The following is a 15,655-nucleotide window of genomic DNA, read 5'->3' on the forward strand; positions in this document are numbered from 1 at the left end:
GTGACTCGGACACTGAATGGTTTTTCCTCTTGTTTCTATGTTTATGCACATGGGCTGGACGCAGAATGGATTGTGGACAGACCTGGAGATGAGGCCTTTGCCTGATTGCCCTGGCAGTGAAATACCAACTGTAAATAAGAGCATCTGTGCTCTCCAGAGAGTCTGGGCTTTGTAAACTGTCTGTGACTCAGCTTATTTCCCATAAGCATTATCATTGCTAGACCTTCATGTTCCTGAACTGTCCTAACTTAAGAGTCCACAAAATCACAGTGGCAATTCTTTTCCGGTAATGCCTACAGTGCTGACCACTGAGAGGGGAGAAAGGTGGGATGCAAAACAAGTGTCTTGCTAGATACCGGGGGGGGGCGGGGAGGGGCGGAAAAAAGGGCTATGGAGGAGGTTCGGCTGTCGGTTCAGGGAAGATGTTCCACTGACAAGAGGAAACTGCCAAGTTGCCCATGAGACAAGTAGCAGGCTGTGAATGATGGCCTTACTGGTAGGTAAGGGGGAAAAAGTCAGAAGCAGACAACCAGATATCACAATCCATACATGGAACTGAGGCAGATTGTCAAGAAGTTTGAGTGCCCTGTCCTTCATCCATTCAGGAGGATTAAGTCCTCTCTGGCTCGGGTCTTCTGGTCTCTGAACTGCAGCATGATGTCAATTCCCAGAGAGTGCATGTTTCTTTTTGCGCTGTAGGGTACATTTATAAGAGGTTTAAAGATAAATAAAGATCCTTGTGATAGGTTTTTTCCGGAGGAACTCTTTGCTCAGCCGAGATCATGAGAAGCAGACTGGGTAAGTGGCACACGTCTTCTCCACAGGCACAAAGGAGAGGAAGAGGGTTAATAACACAGAGCCATAGAGAGCGACGTGAGGCACCCAGCAGAGGTGAGGCTACATCTGCTGTCTGTCTAACAAACTCTCACTTCTTACTTCATGCTCTTTGTTCATTTTGTGTCACTTCCCAAACGGGGGGGGGCAGTGCTATGTATTTCCACTGAGGGAAAGAGGTAATTAGCCTGGGGAGGGAAGAAGCCTAGTGTGCCAGAAGAGAGCTGTGATGTGTGTTGCCAATACCAGTTTTAGGTCATCTGCAGAGAGGGAGAAGTGCTGTAAGGGGAAAATACATAGGAAACAAAAAAAAAAAACCCCTGCAGTACTGTAACTGATATGCGTGAGAGCACTTGTGGCATTTTGCAATCAAAGATCAACTGGCCTAATAGCCTTGTCCTTTGGCCTCGCTGCTGGGTGCCTTTTCCTCAAATTGTCCCACAGTGGTCATCTATTTTACTTGTTACTCTGATGTGTGATTGTCCAATTCGACATTTCTTTGAATTTCTTCACCTTTCCTCCTCTCTTGCTCTCTGCAGCAAATAAAACTGCTGTGTCCTGGCTTTCAAGCCAGTACCTGTTCTAGCAGTTATTCAATTTTTAGTTCTCTGTCTGTGCAGCCACTGCCAGTGTTTGTGGCACTGAAAACTAACACAGACAGGAGAGCTACACGATACCTTCTAACCTGCTAATACTGGTGAGAGCTTGTAGCCGCAGTGTCCAGCAGCATAGAAATGCCTGTGTATGCTAACATACATAGGACCTGAGTGTACAAAGCATAAGAAATTTTACTGTGAGCCATAATGTAAATACCAGTCCACAAGGAGGGCTCTGCCTGTGTCTAAAGTGAAAGGTGGTGTATCTCTTGCAAGACAGCTTCTGCTTAAGGACTATGTTATTTTAGTGCTGCACATCATTGCTGTCATTTATAAAAAGGGCCAGTCCTCCACTGAACCATGATGAATGCCTGGCTTTGAATATATCTTGTAGCTGTGAGCATCAGAATTTAATTCTGAAGTGTGAGGATTTGTTGCTTTTTACAAGAGCTAAATCTTTTGATTCATTATTTTTATACTGGGGAAAAATGAGGAGTACAACTCGAGATCTATCTATCCTCAAACTGTTACTTGCTGGCTTATAGCTGATAATTGTCTACAATAATGAAGAATAATTAAGATAACTTAAAACACTATGTTTTAGTAGTTAGATACCAGGATTAGGTTTTGCTATAAGTTTTTTCTGATAAACCTGAGTATTTAGATAAGGAAATAATTCTTACCATTTTAATTAATCACAGCTTATTTCTTGCTTATTTACCACTAGAGATGTGTATTGTCTGCTGATACTACTACTTTCTTTTGAGATGCTGAGATATGGCGTTTGTAATAATACAATTAATTGTCCTTGTCTCTTGCTAGTCACTGCAGCAATCAAAGCTGTGACAGAGGCAGTACAATGACAAATGCAACATAAAGTGGAAGATAGACTGGGAAAAATCAGGGAAGTCTTTCCACCTGCGAACCCTGACTGTTTGTGAGCAGATTAAAGTATTATGTTATAGAAAGGACCCTCTATGCTACATCAGTAATGTTATTTATTGGACCTAAACAGCCTTTGAGAAGTACGTGCAACCTTGGGAATTTCAGTCCACTTAGTACGTCAGCTGGATTTAGAAATGGAAAGGACAGAAATGCAGTAAGAACTGTCATTTTTTTGTTATCATTTCACTTGAATGAGTGGGTGATAGCATCCTGATAGTGTGAAAAAATACATTAAAAAAAAATCCCTAGACTATGGAAACAGCTTTGAAAGCACTGACAGAGGTTTGCAGCTGAATACCAGCTTAGGTGCTCCATGTTAGGCTCTCTCTGCGAGGAACCATCTCTTCATTTTTTATCCAGGACTGGCAAAATGGAATATGTGACTGACCCTTCAACTGTACCTAGCAATAACCACACTGGTAGGAAAGAATGGACATCCTAGTGGAAAAAAACTTTGAAATATTCCACAGTGATCTCATGTTTTGCTCTATTCCCATTGCTCCTCCTTTCTCTGACCCTAGTGTTCCTTCTAGGAACAGGACAACTCACAATAGAAAACCAACTAAGGTGAATGGGGGCATGTATGAGATTATTTGTGACTGTATAAATGTGTATCTTAAAAGATTGTACAGCCCTGAACTTTGCTTTAGAAGCAGAAAGGTCTTATAAGGTCAAAGCATTCAGAAAAATGGGTGAGACATTGCTTTTTGTACATACGACAGTATCTGAGAACCAAGATGTGTGCTCGCTGATAGAGAAGAGGAAACTGCTTTTTTTTTTATCATCTAACACGGGTAAGTACTTGTTTCTCATAGCAGAGCTCTGGGGTTTTTTTTTTTAGAACTGGAGGATTTTGCGCTACTGTCAAATACAGGAGTACTTATTGATGCCTCTGATCAATCAGTTAGGAAAGCCAGTGATAAGGGACCTTGCTATGGACGCAGACATTCAAAAGTGTTTCTTTCAAAATCTCACTTTACAGACCCTAGAGGACACGGGGCAATGTTCATTTTTAATTTGCTGCACGGTGAGGGAAAGGGTGGGACTGATAGTTCACTGCTGTTGGGTCTGATAAGCAGATATAGCCCAACCACTTCATCTCCCCTTGCAAAACTCTTGGTGTGAACCGTTCCCCTCCACAGTTCCAGGGGAATAGAGTTGCTCTCTGAGGTTATGAGGGATGCCATCCAGAGGGACCTTGACAGGCTGGAGAGGTGGGCCCGTGCCAACCTCATGAAGTTCAGCCAGGCCAAGTGCAAGGTCCTGCACCTGGGTCACGGCAATCCCAGGCACAAATACAGGCTGGGCAGGGAATGGATTGAGAGCAGCCCTGAGGAGAAGGACTTGGGAGTGCTGGTGGATGAGAAGCTTAACATGAGCAGGCAATGCGCCCTTGCGGCCCAGAAGGCCGACCGTATCCTGGGCTGCATCAAGAGAAGCGTGGCCAGCAGGTCGAGGGAGGTGATTCTCCCCCTCTACTCTGCCCTGGTGAGACCCCTCCTGGAGTACTGTGTCCAGTTCTGGAGCCCCCAACATCAGAAGGACATGGACCAGTTGGAGAAGGTCCAGAGAAGGGCCACGAAGATAAAAGGGCTGGAGCACCTCTCTTATGAGGACAGGCTGAGAGAGTTGGGGCTGTTCAGCCTGGAGAAGAGGAGGCTCTAGGGAGACCTGATAGCGGTCTTCCAGTACCTCAAGGGGGCCTACAAGAAAGATGGGAAAAGGCTGTTTAGTAGGGCCTGTTGCGATACGATGAGAGGTAATGGTTTTAAAACAGAGGGAGGTAGATTTAGATTAGAAATTAGGAAAAAATTTTTTACGATGCGAGTTATAGAACACTGGAACAGGTTGCCCAGAAAGGTGGTGGAGGCCCCATCTCTGGAAATGTTCAAGGCCAGGCTGGATGAGGCTCTGAGCAACCTGACCTAGTCAGGGATGTCCCTGCTCCTTGCAGGGGGGTTGGACTAGATGACCTTTGAAGGTCCCTTCCAACCCTAACCATTCTATGATTCTATGATTCTATCTTGCAGGAGTTGCTTCCATCCCATGAAATGTCACGGAAGAAAATAGACAAACCTGGGAAATTTGCCTTGCATGTGATAGAAACAGGCTGTGGAGGCCGTAATTATTTGATTCCTGATTAAATGGCAGATGATCAGTGAAGGTGATGAGCTCATTATGGTGCTTTTGCCTCTTCTTTAGCACCATCTGTGTGTTTACCTGCAGTAGATTTATCATCAACCATATGACTATCATCTGGATGCTACTGTTCTTCAGACAGTAAGAACAACAGGGAATGGTGCAGTTTGACAGATGTTTCAGTTCCATCCCAATCATCCAAATAGCCTGTAATTTGAGTCTTTATTGTCTTTACATGAACCTTATCAGCACCAAATAGGATCTGCAAAAATAATCTCTTTGCTTTATGTTTCCATCAGACAGGCTTTTAAAATGAAGCAATAGTTCACAACAATGATTTTCCTTTCACGGTCTGGTTAACACAGCCTGTGGACAACTCAGCTGTATTTTGTGATCCAGGACAGTAATATTTGACAGCAGTGTTTTCTGAAAACCATAAATGGACCTAGCAGTGTGATTATCTCTAACTGGCTGAATGGGATACTTAAGAAAGATTTCCATGGGCTTGCTTCCAGAAAAAGAGTGGTGAACTACTAAGACACGGTGTGTGAGGTTAGCTGGATCTAGCAATAATTTCCTGAGCATCACTGAGACTATTTTGTTCTTTTAGAAGGTGGTAATTTTTACCTTAAAGTGTTGAGAATGTCTGCTTTAGGTGTTACTGGTGTTCTTACCTTTCCTCCATTGCCAGGATGTGACCATGACATCCAATATAGAATTAGCAGGATCATGGGGAAGAAGCTGAAAATTCCGTGAGGCTCTGCCAGGACAAGTTAGGAAGCAGAAAATCTCCTCATTTGGGCTACACTTGGCATGTTGCCACTGTTGTCAAAATCAGCCTTGTTGACAACATGCAGGATAGCTTCTCTGTCAGCTAGATTACTTATTCCTTGTTGCAAGAGGTGCTGAGCTTTCAAAGAAAATAAAGACTCAATGAGTGAGGATTTATGATGCAAACTCATCAGGCAATTGATCAGTGGATCAGGGGCAAGACCCGTTGCAAGGATTCTTCTGCTTTCAATGAGCGCTGGGGTAACCGTCTTTTGAGTTTAGTTCTTTTGCCGCTAGAGATTCATAAGAAAACCAAAGGTACTGGCAGATTACCACACATTTTTGTTGAAGTTAATCACTAGAGAGAGAGAGAATTAATCTTTTTTCTCCCTTAGCTATACTTTTAATCAGAAGGCTAAGAGTTAGTCCAATAGGACACCTTCCAAGAAAAAAGACTTTACAAAAATACCATCATCTGTCAGTATTAGGCCTACAATTCACATACAAATGTCGTCTATTTTTCTGCATGTTTCCTTTCAGATATCCTCAACAGGAGAGAACAGATATCAAAAAATTTCCTTCTTAATTTAATCCCTATACCCTTTTTCATAAAGAGTGTGGAAATACTTTCTAAAATGTAAGAAGTCGCTCAGTCCACTCAGATGAAGAAACTTATCATGTTAAGCAAATAAACATCTCTGGCAAATGTTAGCCTTTGATGGTGTTTAAACCTCTCCAAAACATATTCAGTTAGGATACACCTCAGAGATGTATGCGTGTAATACACATAGAGGAATGGCCCAAATATTACCCCATTGTGATGGAGTATGACATTCAAGTTGGATTTTTTTTTCTCCTTCAGAAGTTCTTTTCTTCCTCTCCAGAGACTGATATCATACTCAGCACTGCCAGGCTGTTAGCCCAGTATACCTAGCAGTCCTTCTTCCCGTGCTGCCGGCCTATGGCTGGCACTGTTGCCGGGGTGGCACCTGCCTCAGCCCCAGACTGCAGACTCTGGGCAGGAGCTTGTAGCAGGCACCCTGTGTCTTTAGACCCATACTCTCCAACGTTCTACAGTTTTCCTGACCCCACACACTACTTGCAGAACTGCTGCTATGGAAGAGGCTCTAGTCACTATAAAAGCCAGCCAGCCAGTCAAGGAAAGCGAAGGACACAAGGAGCTCCACAAACTGATGAAGTTGGACTTACTACAGTTCTCTACCTTACACACAAATTGAAAGACTTAATGTTGAGGTATTTATAAGGTCTCTGGCTCTCCCTCCCATGACTTCTCTATGTCTAATAGTGCAGAAGGTCATTCACGTCTTTCTTAAGCAGGGGCACTTGATAGCAACTATTTTCCCCGCACTAAGGTAGCTGGTTACGTGAAGCTCATGGGAACTGAATTGCCTTTGAGATCATCACCTTTCTATCAGATCTCTGAAACTAGCCAATGAATAAAATTCAAGAAAAAGTCCTGACTGAGAGAGGCATAGGGGTAGGCATCCTGCTGTGTCTTCTAAGAAAATAATATCGTATTTTTAAAGGAAACACAGACAACTGAGATATTTGGGTACTGTGTTTGCTATTGATCCCCTGTTATTTTGACTGCAGTAGACTTCATACTTTCAGGATATTTCTTCATTACACCTTGCAAGACTGAGATAATTGTCTAAAATGAGCAATTACCGTTCCCCAGGATGCACTTTATAGGTTTTTATGCCCACAACAATATAGTGAATTTGAATCCAATATATTGTCTCCCTAGACCTTTGGTTCATTGCAGAGATTGTACTCATCTGTGTGTGGTTTTAGTCTTTGATCTCCATTAATGGATTTATCTTGCTTTCAGTTCTCTTGATACAATCTCTGAAAGCAGCAGTCCAACAACTAAGACACAAAGTCCCTCCTTTAGACTGACCCTTGGTACATCTATTGGATCTCCCACTGTGAAGCCAGTGGAGATTTTGCTACCACTGAGGGCAAGGCCAAACCTGTAGAGGCTGTTTAGGCTGTGAAACAAGCTAGCTTTATAGTTAACTCAGGCTGCCCTACAAAAGTAAAGAGATTTCAGACTCCAGTAGGAGTAATGCCCACCAGTTAAAGTGGATAAAGAAGTGTAGACCTGATGGAAACAAGACAGGGGACTGCGTGATGCAGAAATGGAAGTGTCCCCTCATCTCTCCTTCCTTTCCTGTCTTACCTCTCTCTCCCTTTTGTATTCTCTCCCTGAGAGAATGTAACTATGGGATGATCATCACTCAAGTAGCAGAGTTGGGCTGTCTGTGGCTTTGATCTGGGGACTTCAGAGAACCCCATCATTGAGGTCTCCTGCCTGAACTTTCCCTTATTGTCCTCCAGACAAAGGCAGTGAAGGTAAAGTGAATAGATTGTTCTTCAGAGCTACTCAAGGGGCATATTCCCCCCTCTGCTGTGAATCCTGTGATTCCAGGTATCGCCCTTGACACAGATAACATCCCACAGTTAGGGGAAGTCAGAGCCCTTTTTCAGCCTCAAGGTCTAAACATCGTTTATTCATGACAGAAATACCTTCCTTCAGGCACAGTAATGTAAAAAGACTCGCAGTTATGGAAATGCACAATGTGTTGCTTTGGGTAGGTGTCTCAGGGCCAAGAGACCATAATTCCTCATGGGTTCTCACCCATTCTGCTGTGAACAGAAAGCTGAAATGCATGCCAGAGTGTGTGGTATCAGATCAAAGACAGTCAGTAGCAGGACTGCTGTATTCAAGAGATATCACCTACCTCAAACCTGTTTTAGCAGAGGAAGCTCTGTTTTTTAGGATACGCTGCACTGAAAAATGAAATATGCACTGATTTCCAGCAGCATTTTATTTCTAAGATGTAAAACCTATCTCAGTCTAATAGTGCGCGTGGAAAACACATCTGTTTCTTCTGCTAGATTTTCGTCCTGTCTTAGCTACCACATCCCAGCTAGTAGAGTGTAAGGGCAGAAAGATGCTAACACGGCCTGGCCACACAAGGGAACTGTTTTCCTTTCCTGTAGGTTTCTGTGTCTCTTCTTGTCATAGTCCAGAGAGAGCGGACATCTTATGCCAGTGAAGAGTTTTGCCCTAAAGCAAATGCTTATAACTCACAAAGATGAGCGTCTCTGCAGGATGACTTTCAGTAGAACAACACAGGTGATTAGCCATTTCCTAGGCTGGAGGATAGAAGCAGATGAGGAGCTGTAACCTCAGGAACTGACTGTGCTACTACTCACAGGTTAAAAAGAATAGGTAAGACAGTTACACCAGGAAAGCATTTAGGTCTACAGCAGTCTGATAAAAGCAATACATGGGAAGCAATGCATAAACACTGAATGCCTGAAAGCTGCAGCATAAGCTATATTCCAGCAGTGTATGTGAAACAAGTTGTCAGACACTCTGTAACTACAGCATGTTCTATTATTTCATTTATATCATGGGAGACAGGGATAGGGTAGGGGGTAAATTAAAGGGGTACCGTTACAGGAGGGCAAGGCTTACTCCAAGTGAAGGACACTAAATGCAATAAAGCACAGCAATATTTTTAATACCTATTTTGTAATTCTGGTGGAAACAAATATACATTTTCACTATTTAAAATATTCCAAATAGCTGAGATCCTTGGCACTGGTTTTGTTTGCAGTTTTGGTATCACAAAGTGCGTTGCATTTACCTTATCCCACAGCAAATACGTCCACATTAGCATGCAAACCATACCTTCCTAGCAACAAACTCACATGCCCAGATGGTGTCTCCTGATTCCACAGAAATTCCAGTTCAAATACACTCAGTTGATTTCTCCTAGTTCTAGTTAGACAGCCTTTTCCGGACCCAAATAAAGGTATTCTCTTCTCAGACTAACTCTGCCCACAGTAACAAGAAGTCCAGGAAAAAGTGAGGTTTTGGCTAGAAAAATGACCTGTCTTATATGAATTTGATTTACCTGCTTGCTAGTTGATTCAAATTAGCTGTGTACTAACTGAGATTAACACAAGGCTCCACCTTAGGGGAAAGAGAGAGGTTCATTGAGCCTCCTCCCCTTGCTTTTTCTAGCTCTGTGTAGGCTGACATAATCCCCTTCCCAGCTTCTTGAAGACATCAAAGCTTTTTTTTGACTCTGCTGCTGACTCATGGGCAATCCACAGAGAAAAATCAGCGTGGCTTATGCCTTCAGATGCAACCAGTCTGGACAAATCACTCCCTGCAGCCTGCCGTCAGGTTGCGAGTTACATGGTGAGTTTGTGTGGCTCTGGATGCTGGGCAGGTGTGTGCTTTCACCCAGAGCCCTCCTGCAGGTGCAGAGAGACCTTCACCATCCCCTCAGCAGGAAATGATGAGCTATTCCCTGTTACTTGGCATGCAACTGGGACACAGCAAACAGGAGAAGGAAATCCGCAGCTTGTCACAGGCACGTGGTGTGGCTGAGGAAATTCGCCCTGGGTGAATCTAAGTAAGAAGGCATAGATGATGAAGAAAGGCAATGATCCCTGTAAGCCCAGCTGCTGTCTGACTTACCTGGGGCTGGGGCAGGAGGCTAGAAAAACCTAGAGATTGGTTTAGGCACCTACTCTGTATTGGTAGATGTAGTCAGTATTTACTGTCTATATTATCTCTGTCACTGTCCTTGTTCTGCAACATTCAGAATTGAAATCAGCCCAGCGGATGATGCTTTTGTCACAAGGAAGGCCAGCAGGGATTTTGACTGGGGAGGAGAACAGCTGCTGAGACGCTAAGAAAAGTATATATTAGGAACAAGGACACGAGGAGATGTACCACTCTGCTTACTCCGCTTACTGCGGCTGCACGTTGCTCAGTCCTGCATTAGAGGTTTTATTACTATCTCCTTGTTGTCAGCAGGGATGATTGTCTGCAAGTGTCCGCAAACACACCTGCTTCTGGACAGTTTGGTGCTGATGTAATTCCAAGAAAATGAGAGCTTCAGCAGCCGTGGTGGCACCAGTTATCAATCCAGATAAGCCACTTTCTGTGCACTGAGGACATGACCTGTTCATCTTGCAGTTCACCTACCTCCCTTGGCACTTTCCCAAGACTAGTGCCTTTCTGGGAGGTCACTGTGCCCACCTCTTTTATTTTTTTTTTAATTTTAGTTATTTTGCCCACTCCCAGAAATGTGTGCTCACAAGGCCTGTGTGTTGGACTCTGTGACTCCAGCTGCTCTAGACAAGCTGAAGCAGGTGCCAAAGCACCATTATGCCAATAAATTGCTTCCATTTCCCTTCTGTAAGCCAGGAGTGTTAGAGCTCACCAGGGCAGGAGAAGCAGTGGGTGCACATACATCGTGTCACCTTTCTGTCGGTACCCAGACTTTGGCACGAACCCACTGTGAAATGGCTGAGGCCACCCTGCTTATGCCGGTTGCTCTTTGCTCCTTCCGTGATGCCTGGTGGTGCCTGCAGAGCTGACCTTGGCCACTGCACTTCCACCTGCCAGGTGATGCCAAAGGCAGCTCAAGTAGCGTCAGCCATGCTGCCGGCTGGGGCATACTGGCCTTGCCTGGAGGACAGCGGTGCCTGCAACGTACCTGAAGGAGCACCATGTTGGCGTCAGTCCTTTATACTGTTCCTTTCTGTGAGCCAAACCCACGCTTCTCTCAGGGGTGTGACAGCTTACAAAAGCACAGGTGGCCTGCTGAGACACTAATTAAGATGAGAAAGCATGAAAATCCCAGGTGTAAATAAACGAAACCTCAAGCAGAGAACCTGAATTATGCCAAGACTGTTTCATGCCTGTTGAGCCAGGGCTGTGAATTTACTTCTAGACTGCGGGGTCCTTCCCGCTGCCGGAGCCTGATGAGGTGTAAAAAAGGCCTGAGCCCTTCACGCTCTGAGCACCTTCTGGCCCCACTTGCTGGGGCACCCCTTGTGACAGCATTTATTTTGGATGCTGGGCAGTGTGGGGAGCAGAGAGGACAGCGGCATGGAGGAGCCCAGGGCAGTAAATCAGGGCTGAGGACAGGGCAGGTTTGGCTCCACTGTGCTTGCGCCTGCCCTGCTCAGGACAACACCCTGGCATGTTTTAAACAGGTTTTCTGCAGGACAGGTGGTGATGGTGGGGAGACGTTGTCCAGGAAGCTTCTTTTTGGGGGAAAAATTGCTTATTAACAATAATGAACCTTTAGGAATTTCTGCTTTTCAGTTTCTGGTAAGAGCTTTGCTGAAAATCATAGTTCTGAGTGGGGAATAAACTGGATTTTAGAAAACTTTTTTTTTTTTAAAAATGCTGTAAAATAAAAGAGAAAATTGGTTTATTGACGCTTTTGACAGAGGCAGAAATGCTGAACAATACAGCACATTAGCCTGGAAGTAGCTGATGGATGAGAAGCTCAACATGAGCCAGCAATGAGCCCTTGAGGCCCAGAAGGCCAACCGCATCCTGGGCTGCATCAAGAGGAGTGTGGCCAGCAGGTCGAGGGAGGTGATTCTCCCCCTCTACTCTGCTCTGGTGAGACCCCACCTGGACTACTGTGTCCAGTTCTGGAGCCCCCAACATCAGAAGGACATGGACCAGTTGGAAAAGGTCCAGAGAAGGGCCATGAAGATGCTCAGAGGGCTGGAGCACCTCTCTTATGAGGACAGGCTGAGAGAGTTGGGGCTGTTCAGCCTGGAGAAGAGGAGGCTCTAGGGAGACCTGATAGTGGGTCTTCCAGTACCTGAAGGGGGCCTACAAGAAAGATGGGGAGAGGCTGTTCAGAAGGGCCTGTTGTGATAGGACGAGGGATAATGGTTTTCAAATAGAGGGAGGTAGATTTAGATTAGATATTAGGAAAAAATTTTTTACAATGAGAGTGGCAGAACACTGGAACAGGTTGCCCAGAGAGGTGGTGGATGCCCCATCCTTGGAAATGTTCAAGGCCAGGTCGGATGAGGCTCTGAGCAATCTGACCTAGTCGGGGATGTCCCTGCTTCTTGCAGGGGGGTTGGACTAGATGACCTTTGAAGGTCCCTTCCAACCCTAACCATTCTATGATTCTATGATTCTATAATGTTTCCAATACCCAAACTGATTTTCTCGAATAGTTTCGCATGTTGTTAGACACATAAGTCAAGCTCCTTAGAGCTAGTTTTGCATAGCACTGTCTTATAGCTACAAAGGATCAGGCTACAATCCCTTAGTCAAGAAAGCGCAGATATCAAATTGGCAAGAGCTGGTCATTGCCGTGGGAGGCAAATTCTGGCCAGCAATACGGCATCTTATCCAGACAGGCAGGCAGTGCCTGGTGACAAGAGTAGGGCTATATCTTCACAGGGGTTTAGAAAATTCTGGAAGTAGTTTCCTTTTTCCTTCATCCTAGTTAGCAACCAAGAATAGGAAATAAGCAGGGGTGGTGGGTGGAGAGAACAGTGTTTTTTTCACTGTTACCAAATTGAAACATTGCACAAAACCATTCTTTCATTTTACAAGACAATTAAACTGGGCTAGAGAGAGACAGGAAGGAAAGTAGTCTATTAAGTGTTCCTTTAGGCATAAATTGTAACGATAATTTTCTTATCACATTTCCTCATAGTCACTCCTGCCCTGCTCTTGGGAATACAGCGTCAAACTCGAGGTGCAGTGAAGCAGTGTATTCTCCCTTGCAAGACAGTACATGCGAACGTACCCTCACATCCACCCCCCCTCTGCGTCAGCAAGCCAGACCTCCTCTTTGGCTCCGGCCCAGTCCCATGGCAGGCAATCCTCCATTACAGAGGAACCAGCACACCCTGTTTCACACACCGATGGTAGCAGTTAGGGGAGAGTAGTAGTGGAGGGCTGGTATTTACTCATTATTGCTGGTGGACAGGTGAAAAGTGGTTGCAGGTAACTCACAGCTTTGCGGGACACCTCCTGTTAAACCAAAGGTCCTTGCCAATCTGTTGCCTAAGCGGCCAATTTGGTGCTCTTTAACTTAGGGGATGCTGGTAACTTCTCTGCCTATGACCCTCATATTTAGCATGTCAGAAATGATTTGGTCTGGGTTTGAGGCCTCAGAGGCAATAATGTAGGTGTACAGACTAATCACTGGTACCTCGTCACCCTGCCCTAAAGAACAATTGCCCAGAACAAATACATGTTATCCAAACTGTGATGAAGAAATTTGCATACAGGGGAGATGAAGGGGTGATTAAAACATCTCTTCAGGGCTATAATCTGTAGTGTCTCTGTATTCTTTGCAAGTATCTGGTAAAAATATTTATTTCTCTGAGAGATGTGTTGACAGGAAGGGAATTCCTTGTTTTAAAGGGAAGCTCTGAAGTCTTTCCAGGGTAGGGATCAAATACTCAGTTTTAACAACACACTTCACTGTCCTCCTTGTCAATAGACATCCCAGATATAACTGCTTGTAAATGAAAAAGTAATAGTGAATGAACAGAAGTTTGTTTTTTCAAGCACTACAGAACAGGCAGCTCATGGAAGGAGAAACAATGGCAAGGAAACTTGCCATCATTCCCTCAGGCAGGATTGAGGAGGATGTTTAATATATTTTTCTCCCTCCTCTGCTCACCCCAGTAATATACCATCAAGGCCTGCTATGGTAATGAAGGATTTAAAATCCTCTACTTCCTTTCAAAAGCAGCAGGGATCAAATGTTACCAGGCAGCAGGATAAGACAACACCCACCCACAGAATACAGCTGCGAATGCGCTTGTGTGTGCGTGTGCGTTCGTGTCTCAGATAAAGCCTAATACAGTCTTTCTTTCAAACTCTCCATCTCCAGAGAGAATTTTAAGGCGTCCCATGTGCCTCTGTGACTTGCGGCATACAACAGTTTTACTTTTTGTAGGAAACACTTGATCTTTTATTTTTCCCATTTAGCAGGCGTGAATGTCTTGGGACAATGACAATTTTCAACTCTTAGTCTATTTGCAAATTTCTTTTATTGTTTCCCATTTAAAATTTTAAAGCTCTCCTAGAGATAAAGATGAATGAAAAATCTCTGTCTTGAGACCATACCTTTAGGGTTGGCACAATGCTTTGTAAAAAATGCCTGGATTCACTGTGGATGATGACTTTCTGGGGCTACTAAGGGAGACGTAGTAACTAAAAAAGTCTATTGCAACCTTTTATAACTTGTGAAGATCAAAAGTTTTGTTGATTATGAGATCATGTTAACATTGTTGAATTTCTTTTGCTATTATTTATTAAAGATAATTATTTTGTTTAAAAGTATCATTAATTCAGTGACAGACTAAAAGAAAGCCAAACATCCTAGCTGGCAAAGATGACAGACTGTGCAGCCTGAAGATTAAATAAGAAGGTGTCAAACTGAAAAATGGCATTCAAAACAACCTGTGAGCAAACGTGTCATTAGAGAAACATAGGGGAACTTGGCCCAAATGGGACCACAGGGCTCCAGACGTACACAGCTCCAGAAAGCTGTTGTCTGGTGGATTCACATTGGACTGTAGAAGAAAAATCCTTGTTTAACTAAATTTTAATCTCACTGGAACCAGATGATTTCCATATTCTGTGTATGCACAGCAGGTAGCACAGTGACATGGCAAGAGGCAATTAATGATGCTTGAATACTTAGAATGAGAGTAGCATTCAACCCAGAGCAGGGAGTTAAAACACTATTTTCAGAGCCATAGCAAGTCCAAGACAACTAAGACAGAAGATACTAAGAAAAATAACAGAGTGTTAAGTCTTTTAATTAGTATTTATTGTTGTTATTATTATTCACACTTAGACAACTCAATTACATAAAGTGATTTATATGAAGAGCTCTGTATTGGTGTCATAAGGTGAGAAAGTATACACACCACAATGAAACATTCTGTAGAAACAGTGAAGTAGGACCTTTGATAGAAGGGATTATTTCTGAAAGCCTATGTACAAACAAAGGTAACTTTCATACTATATACAAACTTATATTCACAGAGAATATACTGATTCAGAGACACAAGAGTTTCATCTAGAATAGTGATCCATACACCTAAACACATGAGAAAAACCGGAATTTTCAGGGGCTTGCCTGGACTGGCTTCCATGGCAACGTATTTTTTTTTTAAGTTTGAAATGAGTAAGGTGGGGGACTTCTTCAGGTTTTTCTTACAATAAGTTGAAAATGAGAAATGAAAGAGTATGAAAACTACAAAGTGAAACAAGCAAGCTAAAAAAAAGCTTTATTACAAAACCAGCATTTGATTGTCAGTTATAACAAGCTACTATTATTTTCACATGACAATACAGTAGCCTGATCTTGCCATCTTCAGTGACAGAAATAACTTCATGTGAGTCAACTCCCCAGAGTCAGGATTGTGAAATTAAAACTGTGTAACGGAGATTTTGATAATGGAAATGAACACAAAACCAAGCAAAATCCCTTTGGCATTACTTAATTTTGATGGTGGATTGAAAGAAA

The sequence above is a fragment of the Chlamydotis macqueenii genome, chromosome Z, assembly GCF_036417535.1.
Source record: "Chlamydotis macqueenii isolate bChlMac1 chromosome Z, bChlMac1.mat, whole genome shotgun sequence".
Classification (NCBI taxonomy): Eukaryota; Metazoa; Chordata; class Aves; order Otidiformes; family Otididae; genus Chlamydotis; species Chlamydotis macqueenii.